The 17,378-nt window shown below is 36.6% G+C and overlaps 1 long non-coding RNA gene across 1 annotated transcript in view; it reads right to left on the reverse strand.

Moving 5' to 3' along the window:
- Window positions 1-14,248, reverse strand: part of LOC117321373 — a 34,001-nt gene extending 19,753 nt beyond the window's left edge. The window contains exon 1 of the long non-coding RNA XR_004531339.1: window positions 14,132-14,248. This is a non-coding gene — a long non-coding RNA (uncharacterized LOC117321373). The remainder of the gene's footprint in view (window positions 1-14,131) is intronic.
- Window positions 14,249-17,378: the final 3,130 nt, after the last annotated feature.

The raw sequence follows: 17,378 nt of genomic DNA on the forward strand, positions 1-17,378 counted from the left end.
ATTTAGCAGTAAATCTCATGAATGTTTTTCTTCAGAATTCGTATAAGCTGTGTGAATGTTTATTTGGGGATGTGTGGAGAAACCTTTAGAGCTTTTGAATTCTCTAAGCTGTGTGAATGTTTATTTGGGGATGTGGGGATCGACTTTTAGTGTTTGTGAATTCCCTAAGCTGTGTGAATGTTTATTTTGGGATGCTGGGAGAGACATTAAGTGTTTTTGCTCTACGCTGTATGAATGTAATATTTTGGGATGGGGAGATATATTTTAAGCTTCTCAATCTTTCAAAAGTCCCTAGATTTAAACTAACTGAAAAACTGGTACATTACAATCCAAATTTGTATTGCGAAGTAGACTTAACCTATAGCTACCCTAGAGTTGATTGTGTAGTAGACTTACCCTATAGCTACCCTAGAGTTGATTGTGTAGTAGATATTTAACCTATAGCTACCCTAGAGTTGATTGTGTAGTAGACTTACCCTATAGCTACCCTAGAGTTGATTGTGTAGTAGACTTAACCTATAGCTACCCTAGAGTTGATTGTGTAGTAGACTTACCCTATAGCTACCCTAGAGTTGATTGTGTAGTAGATATTTAACCTATAGCTACCCTAGAGTTGATTGTGTAGTAGACTTACCCTATAGCTACCCTAGAGTTGATTGTGTAGTAGACTTAACCTATAGCTACCCTAGAGTTGATTGTGTAGTAGACTTACCCTATAGCTACCCTAGAGTTGATTGTGTAGTAGACTTAACCTATAGCTACCCTAGAGTTGATTGTGTAGTAGACTTACCCTATAGCTACACTAGAGTTGATTGTGTAGTAGACTTAACCTATATCTACCCTAGAGTTGATTGTGTAGTAGACTTACCCTATAGCTACCCTAGAGTTGATTGTGTAGTAGACTTAACCTATAGCTACCCTAGAGTTGATTGTGTAGTAGATATTTAACCTATAGCTACCCTAGAGTTGATTGTGTAGTAGACTTAACCTATAGCTACCCTAGAGTTGATTGTGTAGTAGATATTTAACCTATAGCTACGTATACCCTAGAGTTGCTTGTGTGGTAGACTTAACCTATAGCTACTGTCAGAATAAATATTCATGTATGTGTAAATATAGCTATATTAAATGGTGATGTGCGACCTTAGATAAGTGCAGGCGCAGTTGTCGCCCTTGGCAGTTTTGTTTTCAAAAACGCAAGAGGAGTTCCGGGTGAATTGGAGCTTGGGGGGGAGGAGGCGAAGGCGCGGAAAGTGAATGGAAGATGGAAGGATGTGTGCTCAATTTTGAAAGGACAATATGGACAGCAATATGATGATGGAGCAACCGGAAAGTGTCGGGTAAGCATGTCTTCCCGAAGTGATGCACACGTATGTGCAGGATTTTCCGTACAGAGTTTCGTTGCAGCAGTGAAAATAAGGTCATCGCCCCGGGCGGTGTGTTTCAGTAAAGACTGTGCTATTGTTTATTGACACCTCTGTATTGTGTTATGATGTTGACCTATATAAATGTTCTAATGTACGCCAACGTTTCTGTTATCATTTCGCAGTCCAACTATTAAAAATACCGTATAGTATACCCAAAGAAAGATCCCAAACAAACATACATCAAAAGGCGAGTATATGGCCTGGGACTCGTTGCTCAGTTCCGTGTATTCATCGCTCTATATTTTGACAGCTACCCTAGAGTTGATTGTGTAGTAGACTTAACCTATAGCTACCCTAGAGTTGATTGTGTAGTAGACTTACCCTATAGCTACCCTAGAGTTGATTGTGTAGTAGACTTACCCTATAGCTACCCTAGAGTTGATTGTGTAGTAGACTTACCCTATTGCTACCCTAGAGTTGATTGTGTAGTAGATATTTAACCTATAGCTACCCTAGAGTTGATTGTGTAGTAGACTTACCCTATAGCTACCCTAGAGTTGATTGTGTAGTAGACTTAACCTATAGCTACCCTAGAGTTGATTGTGTAGTAGACTTACCCTATAGCTACCCTAGAGTTGATTGTGCAGTAGACTTAACCTATAGCTACCCTAGAGTTGATTGTGTAGTAGACTTAACCTATAGCTACCTTAGAGTTGATTGTGTAGTAGACTTAACCTATAGCTACCCTAGAGTTGATTGTGTAGTAGACTTAACCTATAGCTACCCTAGAGTTGATTGTGTAGTAGACTTAACCTATAGCTACCCTAGAGTTGATTGTGTAGTAGACTTAACCTATAGCTACCCTAGAGTTGATTGTGTAGTAGACTTAACCTATAGCTACCCTAGAGTTGATTGTGTAGTTACTTACCCTATAGCTACCCTAGAGTTGATTGTGTAGTAGACTTACCCTATAGCTACCCTAGAGTTGATTGTGTAGTAGACTTAACCTATAGCTACCCTAGAGTTGATTGTGTAGTAGACTTAACCTATAGCTACCCTAGAGTTGATTGTGTAGTAGACTTACCCTATAGCTACCCTAGAGTTGATTGTGTAGTAGACTATCCCTATAGCTACCCTAGAGTTGATTGTGTAGTAGACTTAACCTATAGCTACCCTAGAGTTGATTGTGTAGTAGACTTAACCTATAGCTACCCTAGAGTTGATTGTGTAGTAGACTTACCCTATAGCTACCCTAGAGTTGATTGTGTAGTAGACTTACCCTATAGCTACCCTAGAGTTGATTGTGTAGTAGACTTAACCTATAGCTACCCTAGAGTTTATTGTGTAGTAGACTTAACCTATAGCTACACTAGAGTTGATTGTGTAGTAGACTTACCCTATAGCTACCCTAGAGTTGATTGTGTAGTAGATATTTAACCTATAGCTACCCTAGAGTTGATTGTGTAGTAGACTTAACCTATAGCTACCCTAGAGTTTATTGTGTAGTAGACTTAACCTATAGCTACCCTAGAGTTGATTGTGTAGTAGATATTTAACCCACCCAACTATTCATTCATTAAACTTACTCAATGTTATTTAATCAAACTAACACATATACTGACTAACAAGTTTTGTCCACTCATTCTTAAATATATCCTTGAATCAATTATTCCAATATGGTACACTGTGACACAATTCAGTTATATATACACCTAAAAAATGTATTTTTCTATAATTTATTCATCTATTACAAATTTATTCATTCATAAATTTATTTTCGCTAATTTCAAACAAGATTTGATGCATCTACATATATGTTATACCTTTAAAAGTAACCATCAGTTTCACACCTGACCAGGAGATCCCTGTTACCTCGGATACTCACCATCACAGTAAAATCTCTGCCATATAAAAACATCACCAAGGTCTGCAGATGAGGACACCAGTCCGAGTATTGATCAAGTTTCAGGTTTTACAGTCAGTGAAACACTGTCACATTTCTATACATATGTTACACTGCATCTATAAATTTATTGATCAAATTCAAATCGGATTGATTTTTACATGGCAAGGCTGACTGAATAGTTAATTACAACAACAATGACAAGAGGCCCAATGGGTCTGTATCAGTCACCTTTTCTGGAGAGTAATGATGACCTTCCTAACTTGAGTCAATCAGGTGACAGAAGATCATACATTTCGGTCTAAATTTAGGATCTTCTTATGTGACTGTGATCGAGTCCACCAGGTCTGAATATCGTACAATCGGCTGTAACTTTAAGGATCTTTTTATGTGACTGTGATCGAGTCCACCAGATCTGAAGATCGTACAATCCGCGGTAACTTTAAGGATTTTTGTATGTGACTGTGATCGAGTCCACCAGGTCTGAAGATTATACAATCCACGGTAACTTTAAGGATTTTTTTATGTGACTGTGATCGAGTCCACCAGATCTGAAGATCGTACAATCCGCGGTAACTTTAAGGATCTTTTTATGTGACTGTGATCGAGTCCACCAGATCTGAAGATCGTACAATCCGCGGTAACTTTAAGGATTTTTGTATGTGACTGTGATCGAGTCCACCAGGTCTGAAGATCGTACAATCCACAGTAACTTTAAGGATTTTTTATGTGACTGTGATCGAGACCACCAGGTCTGAAGATTATACAATCCACGGTAACTTTAAGGATTTTTGTATGTGACTGTGATCGAGTCCACCAGATCTGAAGATCGTACAATCCGCGGTAACTTTAAGGATTTTTTATGTGACTGTGATCGAGTCCACCAGGTCTGAAGATCGTACAATCCACAGTAACTTTAAGGATTTTTTATGTGACTGTGATCGAGCCCACCAGGTCTGAAGATTATACAATCCGCGGTAACTTTAAGGATTTTGTATGTGACTGTGATCGAGTCCACCAGGTCTGAAGATTATACAATCCGCGGTTACTTTAAGGATTTTTTTATGTGACTGTGATCGAGTCCACCAGGTCTGAAGATTATACAATCCGCGGTTACTTTAAGGATTTGTTTATGTGACTGTGATCGATCGAGTCCACCAGGTCTGAAGATCGTACAATCCACGGTAACTTTAAGGATTTGTTTATGTGACTGTGATCGAGTCCACCAGGTCTGAAGATCGTACAATCCACGGTAACTTTAAGGATTTTTTTATGTAACTGTAATGAGTCCACCAGGTCAGAAGATCATACATTTCGGTCTTAATTGAAGGATCTTTTTATGTGACTGTGATCGAGTCCACCAGGTCTGAAGATCGTACAATCCACGGTAACTTTAAGGATTTTTTTATGTAACTGTAATGAGTCCACCAGGTCAGAAGATCATACATTTCGGTCTTAATTGAAGGATCTTTTTATGTGACTGTGATCGAGTCCACCAGGTCTGAATATCGTACAATCCGCGGTAACTTTAAGGATTTTTTTATATGACTGTGATCGAGTTCACCAGGTCTGAAGATTATACAATCCGCGGTAACTTTAAGGATTTTTGTATGTGACTGTGATCGAGTCCACCAGGTCTGAAGAACGTACAATCCACGGTAACTTTAAGGATTTTTTATGTGACTGTGATCGAGTCCACCAGGTCTGAAGATCGTACACTCCACAGTAACTTTAAGGATTTTTGTATGTGACTGTGATCGAGTCCACCATCACATATTTCATTCATGAACATTCATCATAGTTTTAAGTTCATGAATATTCATGAACTAATCATGAATTGTCATGAATGAAAAAGTTCATGAGTACATTGTATTCATCATAGTTTTAAGTTCATGAATATTCATGAACTAATCATGAATTGTCATGAATGAACATTCATGAACTATGATGATTTCATGAATGAAAAAGTTCATGAACATTCATGAACTATGATGATTTCATGACTGAAAAAGTTCATGAACATTCATGAAATATGATGATTCCATGAATGAAAAACTTTCTTACATAATTCATGAATATTCATGAACATAATTTGAAAAAAATGTTCATGAAGTTTTAAGTTCATGAATATTCATGAACTAATCATGAATTGTCATGAATGAAAAAGTTCATGAGTATTCATCATAGTTTTAAGTTCATGAATATTCATGAACTAATCATGAATTGTCATGAATGAAAAAGTTCATGAACATTCATGAACTATGATGATTTCATGAATGAAAAAGTTCATGAACATTCATGAACTATGATGATTTCATGAATGAAAAACTTTCTTACATAATTCATGAATATTTATGAACATAATTTGAAAAAAATGTTCATGAAGTTTTAAGTGCATGAATTTCATGAAAATATTCATGAATAAATCAAGAATATTCATGAATTATGTTCTTGAATAATTCATGAACTATTCATGAATGTTCATGAATTATTCATAATCGTTTCACAGGGGCAAGAATACCCATTATTATACTGTAAATGTACTTGGCATACTCAAATTTTAGCACATATCCATATTTTGACAGAATAATTAACCCATGGATGAATTGGCAAGCCAAAAAAATTTATTATCTAATTAATATAGAAAGTTTGATTCCTGAAATTATCATTTAGCGAAATAGCACTAAACAGAGCAGAAAATTGCTAAAACATGTATGCTTACTGTAATTGATCAAACATTAAATACGAAATGTAATTAAACACTGACTAAGGTTCATGCTTACTGTAATTGATAATGAATTATATATGACATGTATGATTAACACTGACTATTAGGGACATGACTTCAGGAAAGCTGATTCACGTATGGAAACAAACAGAGAAACTTCTCAGGTATCGCCTGACAATTCGTCTAAATCTATATTTAATCCACCTGGGAATTCCCTAACCACATTCAAAGAGAGTCTATGTGTACTAGATCTATATTTAGTCACTTGGGGATTCCACAGCTGTTTAGTTAATGGTATATATGTCCTTACAGCAATAGTCTGATGCTACAAACATCGCTGTAGTCACACTAATTCACTAAAATGCAGAAAATTGCGAGACCTTTCTCGAACTGCTGTCGGCAAAATAGTAGATTTCAGCCATGCACAAGCTGTACATATACAATAAACATGTGACTATCATATAGCTAGTACATCACTGATTTAAAAAGTCTCAAAAATGTCTCAAAGAGACAACTCAATTATCAAAAATAATTCTGGAAGCTCCAGAGTCTCCCTGGATTCAAACTCTTGAGTAACCAGAAAATGTCTGTAAAGACATCAATGGCCAGCCGCTGCCACTTGACACCCCGGAACCTCAGCAGTTCCTAAGATTAGCTAGTTATACTGCATTGGGATGGGACGGGACCTGACAAGACAGAACGGGGTTGACATGGGTAACACTATAGCCCCCCCCCCCACCCCGTTTCTTTGTGGGGGCATAAAAATAATTCTGTGGGGTCCAAGGCTGGAGTCAAGACTTCAAAAATAATTCTTGGGATCGAGTCTCGAAATTTTCTGGGGAGTCTTCATGGAGTCAAGATCTAGACTCAGTGGTATAGATGTAGAGTCAAAAATATCTTTTTACATTTTCTGAAAAATATTTCTTCTGGAATTTTTGACCAATCAGAAGATATTCGGTTTAACTATATAAGGCAACCTCCACATGTACAGCATTCGATAATACTGAAGATATAATAATAATAATGATAGTGAAAGAACTGTTCCAAATACGTACATATATATAATTTTAAAGAATTTCAATTAAAGACTGCTGGTTACAAAAGATGAGGTATAATTAAAGGGATGGGTTAAATCATCCTCAACACATGGTAAATGGCTGATAATCTATCTACATAGCCTTAAAATTATACAAATCGAGGATGTTCCTTGTTTCTAATTTAATAATGAGTTATATTTCATTGAGTGACGTGGATAAATGTGCCAAGTTTTCACTTGAGTGAAAATAAAATATCACTTTCATAAAATGTTCACCATTAAACCTTAAATATTTCACTACGAAAAATGCAAAGTTAAAGCTATGTTCATATACAGTCAAACCTGCCTTAGCGACCACCTGAATTAAACGACTTGCTTTCATATGCGACCGTATTTTTTCCTCCCAACGTTATTTACTATACTAGTGACCTGGATTAAGCGACTACCTGTCAGACGCGACTAACGACCATCATTTCCGTGTCCCAAATGCTGAAAAGCGACTTTTTTCAGCGACTTTCCGAGTTTTAAAACGGAAGCAGAAGTCCTAATCAAGAAGAAACAGGACGAACTTGTCTGCTTTTAAAGATTAAAAAATACTTCAGAAATGCATGAAATGTCTTATTCTGTCTCAAAAAATGTATTGAATTTATTATCTTTGCCCTGATAACACCCAAAAACGAACGAAACTGTACTTTACTTCTAAAGAATGAAAAAAGGAGATGGGATATGGCGAAAAAACGTCCTCGCCATTCAGACGATTTTCACGAAATTTTGATAGATATAAATAAAAACATTTGCTTGGGAAGTATGAAAAAGAGTGAATAAACAGTCAACTTACTGTTTAACTGAAATTTATGTTCTTTTTGAGACATTAGGAATTTAGGACAGATATTTGCCAGTTAAAAACGTCTCCATCGTTATGAAGGAAATGCAGTTACGTGACTAATAATCCGGACGGAAGTCCGGGCCAGGAATTCAGGAATGCAAAAATTTTTTTTTTTTTTTTTTTTTTTATGTAAATGTATCCAGTACTGGAAATAATCAAATTAGCCATTCAAATTCTTTGATTATTTTTTGTATCTAAAAGAAAAAAAAAATTATTGTAACATGCTAAAAGAATTTATATATATATATACATGTATTAATGAAAATAAAAGAAACTGAATTAAATTAAAAAAAATAAATATTGTACTACATATGTAGAAATGGGGATATTTTTATATATTGTCCATTATTATAAGCATTTTATTTCATTAAGTGAATGGTGATTTTTCTTTCTTTTCTTTTTTTTTTCTTTTTTTCTTTCGTTTTCCTCAAGAGGTCTCTTACAGATTTGATTATATTCACAATCTTAATTGATGACTGAGGTAATTCCTTTTCATATACATGTATGTACTTATACTTGTAGCTGATAAATATTACATATGTGGCAGAATAATTATGAACTTTCCTTTTTGGGTCATTTTCTTTGAACCTGGATTAAGAGACCACCTGTCATATGTGACCTTTTTTACTGACTCCCTTGGAAGGTCACATATGACAGGTTCGACTGTATATACAGCTCTGTTTTTATACCAAATATGGCACATTGCACTTAATACTATAATCAGCAGTCATTTAGCTGATAAATACCACCAGCAGCTTACGCTTTGTCAGTTAGCATCTGACAGTTGTTATGTGCTAATTACACCGGCCATTATCCTGGAATGATTATATAGTTTCCGTATGGCTTTATACGGCTGGTGTACAGTAATTTGATGTAATTGGAGGATCATTAGCTACTTCTGATTACAGTCTGAAGTGATAGAAACATTATAGTCAGAATTATCGGATACCTTCAAATTGGTCCAGATTCTGCTATACTAATACTGGAGCTAGACGCGACCATTATTTAACATGGAGGCCGGACTGGGACCATTATATAACATGGAGGCCGGACTGTGACCATTATATAACATGGAGTCCGGACTGGGACCATTATATAACATGGAGGCCGGACTGGGACCATTATATAACATGGAGGCCGGACTGGGACCATTATATAACATGGAGGCTGGACTGGGACCATTATAATATAACATGGAGTCCGGACTGGGACCATTATATAACATGGAGGCCGGACTGGGACCATTATATAACATGGAGGCCGGACTGGGACCATTATATAACATGGAGGCCGGACTGCGACCATTATTTAACATGGAAGCCGGACTGCGACCATTATATAACATGGAGGCCGGACTGGGACCATTATATAACATGGAGGCCGGACTGGGACCATTATTTAACATGGAGGCCGGACTGGGACAATTATATAACATGGAGGCCGGACTGGGACCATTATATAACATGGAGGCCGGACTGGGACCATTATTTAACATGGAGGCCGGACTGGGACCATTATATAACATGGAGGCCGGACTGGGACCATTATATAACATGGAGGCCGGACTGGGACCATTATATAACATGGAGGCCGGACTGGGACCATTATATAACATGGAGGCCGGACTGGGACCATTATATAACATGGAGTCCGGACTGGGACCATTATATAACATGGAGGCTGGACTGGGACCATTATAATATAACATGGAGTCCGGACTGGGACCATTATATAACATGGAGGCTGGACTGGGACCATTATAATATAACATGGAGTCCGGACTGGGACCATTATATAACATGGAGGCCGGACTGGGACCATTATATAACATGGAGGCCGGACTGGGACCATTATATAACATGGAGGCCGGACTGGGACCATTATTTAACATGGAAGCCGGACTGGGACCATTATATAACATGGAGGCCGGACTGGGACCATTATATAACATGGAGGCCGGACTGGGACCATTATATAACATGGAGTCCGGACTGGGACCATTATAATATAACATGGAGGCCGGACTGGGACCATTATATAACATGGAGGCCGGACTGGGACCATTATATAACATGGAGGCCGGACTGGGACCATTATATAACATGGAGGCCGGACTGGGACCATTATACAACATGGAGTCCGGACTGGGACCATTATATAACATGGAGGCCAGACTGGGACCATTATATAACATGGAGGCCGGACTGGGACCATTATATAACATGGAGGCCGGACTGGGACCATTATATAACATGGAGGCCGGACTGGGATCATTATAATATAACATGGAGGCCGGACTGGGACCATTATATAACATGGAGGCCGGACTGGGACCATGATATAACATGGAGGCCGGACTGGGACCATTATATAACATGGAGGCCGGACTGGGACCATTATATAACATGGAGGCCGGACTGGGACCATTATACAACATGGAGTCCGGACTGGGACCATTATATAACATGGAGGCCGGACTGGGACCATTATATAACATGGAGGCCGGACTGGGACCATTATATAACATGGAGGCAGGACTGGGACCATTATATAACATGGAGGCCGGACTGGGACCATTATAATATAACATGGAGTCCGGACTGGGACCATTATATAACATGGAGGCCGGACTGGGACCATTATATAACATGGAGGCCGGACTGGGACCATTATATAACATGGAGGCAGGACTGGGACCATTATATAACATGGAGGCCGGACTGGGACTATTATAATATAACATGGAGTCCGGACTGGGACCATTATATAACATGGAGGCCGGACTGGGACCATTATATAACATGGAGTCCGGACTGCTGAATTATAAGCCGATAACATGAATCATTGAATAAATCATACTCAGGGTTTTCAATGTTTATTGGGATCATCTGTGTAGTTTGAATTGATAGACAAACCACGTCATATGATACCTTCAAAGGGAGGTAATAAAAAGGCTACACATGACAGATGATGTCTTAATCCAGGTTTAGATAACAGGTATGGTAAATAACTTTGGGGGGGGGGGGCGGTATGGTCACATGAGAGGGAGTCACTAATTCAGGCTAATTTAAGGCAGGTTTGAATGTATGCTGCGGGAATAAGTGGGGTATAGATATTATTTTTTCTGTGTCTGCTTTGAAAAAAAGGTATAAAGCTAAGTAAATGCAAACTCTGATCAGAGATTTTATTTGGATACGTTTTTAATATTAACCTTATATATTATACATATCCCCTGGTGAATTTTGTTACATTTTCCCAATTTTATGTTCATATTTTCCAAATCCGAAATTATGAAAGTGTTCTTTTACATCATCTGGTATGGTGGCATGTTGATCAGAACATATTTCTCAATGTTTTGTTTCTATTCATTAAAGCTAATTAAATTAAACATAAACTAGAAAATGTCTGTAACATGTAAATGCCCCACTACCAATCCACACCCTGAAACACAGTTTGGTGAGGATCACATCAGCAGTTCCTGAGATTAGCTAGTTACATCGCATCGGGATGGGACGGGACGGGACGGGACGGGTGAAAGACATGGACAAAAGTACTACCAGACCTCCATTTCATGCGGCGGCATAAAAGGTCTGTGTTCATAATATCAGGGCTTTTTCTCACAGGTTTGGGAAAGGGCAATTTTGTCTCATTTTGGGAGGAAAATTGGTGAATTGGGAAAGATTTTTTCAGGAGTAAACTGCAAATTTTGTGAATTTGGCTTAAATATGAAAAAATTTCAATTGGGAATGGGGCCCATTAAAGGCCCCAAAAAGCCCTCAGAAAAAGCCCTGAATATTTCCCTATTGCCATAACATAGACCACTGTATTCTCCAAATAGAAAAGGTAGAGACCCAAGGTTTTTAATGTTATGAAGTTGAACACCATTCAAAATCAGACAAAATCCTGCTTAATATCGTTACGTACTGAATCAGTCAATTATGGACTGGCACAATGAAATAAAAACTAAAAAATGTCTGGAAGATTATATAAATGCCCTCGTTGTCACTTGATAGCCAAAAACACAGTTTTGGGAGAATTGCATTACCAGTTCCTGAGTGCTAGTAACTTCATCGCCTCAATTGCTCAAGTTCAAATGATGTAGAATTTTTATGAGATTAAATTTGAAGTTTTCGCTCCCAGAAAAATTATGTTATTGTATAGCCTATAGGTTTAATGGCAAACAAGAGCACATGGGTACTTGAATGACAGTAACCCTGACATTTTCAGAAAGCAGGACAACCTCTGTGTTATTGGGTCATTTAACTCTGGTCACTGATCATGAGGTGACAGTTATTTAAACTTTTTAAAGCCTTGTCAGAAAATAACACCACAGAACAAGAGAAAGTACTCAGACAATGGAGCCTTCTTCAATGATTTGCCTTGAAGGGTCTATTTATAGAGCGGAGAATAAGCTTTAGAATTTAAGCTGAATGAATAGTGACAAAATCCAGACATTGACTAGTTTAGATCTTGCGTTGTGAAACAACACCATGACCAGTCTGGCTTCTCTCCGATAGAGTTGGTTAAATATACATCGTGTAATAAAAACCAGTTTAAAATTGAGGAATATTGACAGTTCTACTGACAGACGGCCTTTAGTGAGAAAAGTATACATGCAATCACTGACTTTCGAATTGTTAACATTTGAAAGGTAATAGTGTGACCAGAACTAGTACTGTTAGCCTTTGAAAGCAGGGAAGGTGTACATATCATCGCCAGACGGCCTGGAGGCCAAAGAAAAATTATCACCATTCAAATTTCTTATATTGATAATCCTTATTTTGACACACAGAATAATTAAGAAAAATCATATACAGATACAGACCAAAAGTATCAAGCTCAATTTTATTTATTCAAAATTTTAATATTCTAGAGACATCTGGGGCCAGTTAATATAGAATGCCAGACAGTTGTCAACACTTTTACCTTCTGTCGACATTGAACGCTTTAAAAGTTTATATCTACCTGGGTGTGTGTACACACATGTAGCATACCAATGACCGAACATATATCTAGTGGGACCTTTTAAATACATGAAAATATGTTATCAAAATAAGAATTCTTCTGTTCAGTGGAGTTATTCAAGCGTAAAATATCACATCACACTATGAATCTAATACACATATTTATACTTCAGGCAGTTGATACAGAAAAAGTCCTCAGTGAACTGAAACTACATGTTATTATCTGCTGATTGAAAATACGTGTTGATCCGATGATTTTTTGCTTGATTTTATTTCATAGAAGTAGTCTTCATTTACCTGTCTGAGGTTCAATTCCTTTATAAAGTACATTCTACCATATATATATAACAACCGTCATGAAACAATTAAGCTTACAGATTGACTCTAAACATATATACAGGACAGGAACCCACTTTGACTTTATCAATCAGATTAATTCTAAATACTGAGGAGCCAATCGTCAATCAGATCAATTTTTAATACTCAGAGCCAATTGTTTAAAATAAAATAAAAATAAATCAGCAATTCATGTACAGAGTCTATTTAAAATCATGCAGCCTTAGAATGCAGTAAACAAAAGAGAAAAAAATGATATTGTTTACAATGTTTACAGATGTTTTGAAACACCTGTGATGCATATTGCTTTTGTTTTGACCACAAAGAAAAAGTCTCATGTGTTGAACAGTCTTTTCTATGTTTCCATACAGCTGCACATACTTGATCTCTTGCCTCTATTTTTTTATTACCGTCATTATTTATTTATAAAACTCTTGTACAACGTACATGTGGAGACCAGAACCGACATGAAATAAAAGAGATTCAAATTACATTGTAAAGCGACTTTTAAAAAAATGTCAACTTATTTTGACTAGAATTATTACCAGTATCTTTAACCGTCTGTTTAAGTTATCTGTTAACGGCAAGTTTCAACCCCGGGCTATGCCTACAGTGTACTGTGTAGGTCCACTCATCCGCATACTTAAACTGTGGCTACATTTCGAGCAGACGTCAATACAACAGTTTGGATAAAAAAACACAGTCAATTAAATCATGCGACCGCATAAAACAGTCCAGGCAATGTATCGCTATTTTAAACGCAAACTGTCACCGACGACAAACTAGCAGTCCAGCTTTTATCGAGCGAAACCGGTGACAATATTGTGACACTCGACACTTACAGCCTGTATCGTCACAAAATATGCGCTACCTGTTCTGAAACTGCACATAAAACGCTCGTGAACACTTACCTTGTACGTATCGCCAATTGTCAGTTGTCTCAGAAATCAGCTAGTATGTAAGAATAATCCACAGACACAAAAAACTCCCGGCTGTCACATTGGCTGTTGCTGCGATGTTCATGCAACCACCATATTGGAAATTACTAACTTTTGATTGGTCGAAAAGTAAATCATGTGACAAGATGATTTGGCGCGCTAAATTCACTTTCAATTTTAAAAACGAAAGTAGCTGGCGAATACTTGTACTATACATCGAAAAATAAATTAACTATTTTCGTGACGTGGAGTCTCAAACGTCATTCAACTCAAGTTTTTGTCTGTTGAGTTGATTTCATTTTAGCAGGGACTTTATTGCCTCTACCGTCCATGTACAATGTAAGCTTGTGTGTAAGCAAATCACATTTATATATTACTCTCATATCACATTTTTCTATTACTCTCACATCACATTTATCTTTTACTATCACATCGCATTTATATATCACTCTCACATCACAATTGTCAATAAAGCTAACAGTATAGTTGGACTGATAAGAAGATATTTTGTGTATCTGGACGAACTCATGTTCAAAATGCTATATTTAAAGCTCTAGTTAGACCCCACCTTGAGTATGCTGCAAGTGTTTGGAACCCATCAAAAGTAAAAGATATAGAACTCATTGAAAATGTGCAGAGAAGGGCAACAAAACTGATCCCTGGATTTAAAAATATATCGTACCCTGAACTGCTATGTACAACGGTTAAATCTCCCAACGCTACAGCACCGTAGGACCAGAGGCGATATGATTAACGTTTTTAAGATAGTAAATAACATATACGATAGTAGAATAACAAAAAACTTTTTCCAAATGGACAAGATGAGTAGAACCAGAGGTCACGATAAGAAAATATTCAAAAAGCGATGTCGTCTTGATGGAAGGAAACATTTTTTCAGTTACCGAGTTATTGATTTATGGAATAGCTTGCCACAAATTGTTGTCAATGCTGATTCTGTCATAAAATTTGAAATAATGTTAGATGATCATTGGAAAAATAAACGTTTTTATCCTGCAACTGCCACCGCATTGTCGGAATACACCCACCGTATATATTTTTGCTGTATACGGCAGTAACGGAAATCAGCTGTATTTTGGAATCTTAGCACGTGCGTCAGTTTGACTGACCTACTTCAAAGTGAAACTACGTTTAAAAGGCGAACATATTTCTGTCATTTTTGACACCGTTTCACTTCAAAATGATTATTTTTGATGATTATTTTCATGACTGTTGCAGGATAAATAGAATACATGGTCAGTGTCTTAAAATATAAGCTGTATTTTTGGCTCGGGACAGAAAGACAAAAGTGGCTCGCCAAGGCTCGCCACTTTTGTCTTTCTTTACCCTCGCCAAAATACAGCTTATATTTTAAGACACTGACCATGTATTCTCTATTTATTCATGAATGTACAGGAACTAATATAAAGCCATTAATTACATAGAAAATATTTATATTATACAATGTATTGATATTGATATGGATATAGAGGCTACAAGCCTGCGTCCATTATTTATGCTTATAAAATGCTAATAAATCACATTTATCTATTACTCTCACCAGAGACATATATATCTCTGCTCTCACACCACATTTATCTATTACTCTCACATCACATTTATCTATTACTATCACACCACATTTATCTATTACTATCACACCACATTTATCTATTACTCTCACATCACATTTATCTATTACTATCACACCACATTTATCTATCACTCTCTCATCACATTTATCTATCACTCTCACACCACATTTACCTATTACTCTCGCATCACATTTATCTATTACTCTCACACCACATTTATCTATTACTCTCACATCACATTTATCTATTACTCTCACATCACATTTATCTATTACTATCACATCACATTTATCTATCACTCTCACATCACATTTATCTATATTTATCTATTACTCTCACATCACATTTATCTATCACTCTCACATCACATTTATCTATCACTCTCACATCACATTTATCTATTTCTCACATCACATTTATCTATTACTATCACATCACATTTATCTATTACTCTCACATCACATTTATCTATCACTCTCACATCACATTTATCTATTACTCTCACATCACATTTATCTATCACTCTCACATCACATTTATCTATCACTCTCACATCACATTTATCTATCACTCTCACATCACATGACGTTTTATGTTAATGAAAAAGGATGATGCTCTTTTGCCCTGAAATATCAAGGAAAAGTAAAAATGGCCTGAATCAGTTACCATATATTGAGAGATGTCAGTATGTACAATGTTTATAACTGTTTACTTCATAGATCATAGATTATATCGACACATTATATAGTTTATCTATAAATAGGGTTACACCATCATCAATTTAGTTCCCCTTACGGAGACGAGTGTTACAGGGTAGTAGACAAGATATCTATTAGGTTGAAATCACGTTATCAAGATATGAATTATATATAAATTTGATTTTTCTCAGCTTCATTATGATTTTAGATTTCAATAAAATATATGCTACATACTTTGTGATTCTGAAGACTAGTTGAGTGAGTCTGCTAGACGGCACCAGCTTCACAATGATTTCAAATCTTAATAAAATATTTAACATGCATGCATTGAAGGACAAGGGGAGTGAACTCGGGAGTGAAAAAGCCCAAGGCACACGTAAGCTTTCCATAACTTGTTCGTAATTCAGCTAGATTACCCAGAGACCTATGCTAGAAGGGTAATAGTAACAATATGTCTCTGATTCGCCCAGGCCATATCAAATACATGTATGTTATAAAAGTAATTAGCAATTTGAGATTTTTTTTATGTTACATTTTTGTGCGAAAAAAAAATTGATTCAACGTTGCTGTGGTATCTAATTTTTTACTGCTTTTCCCAAAAAATAAATGAATATATAAATAAATGAATAGATAAATAAACAACAACTCCAAATGGTAGCAATCAGATAGAGCACGTTGGAATTCAGCAGGGAGTTACAAAGAAACATACAGTTGATTTTTTCAAAATGGATTTAATAGTCTGTGTAATTTGAAATGCCTATTAGTTTAGCGATATATCGTGCTCGAACTGGTGTATTTAACAACTGTGTACAGTCTGCAAACTATGCGATTTTTGTGACCGTCCTTGACATACTATGTGTAAGGCTATTACTACTATTTATATACCTGTAATTATCTTATGTCAGTCATTGCATCTCTTCACTTTATAAA

Source organism: Pecten maximus, unplaced genomic scaffold (assembly GCF_902652985.1).
Source record: "Pecten maximus unplaced genomic scaffold, xPecMax1.1, whole genome shotgun sequence".
NCBI lineage: Eukaryota > Metazoa > Mollusca > Bivalvia > Pectinida > Pectinidae > Pecten > Pecten maximus.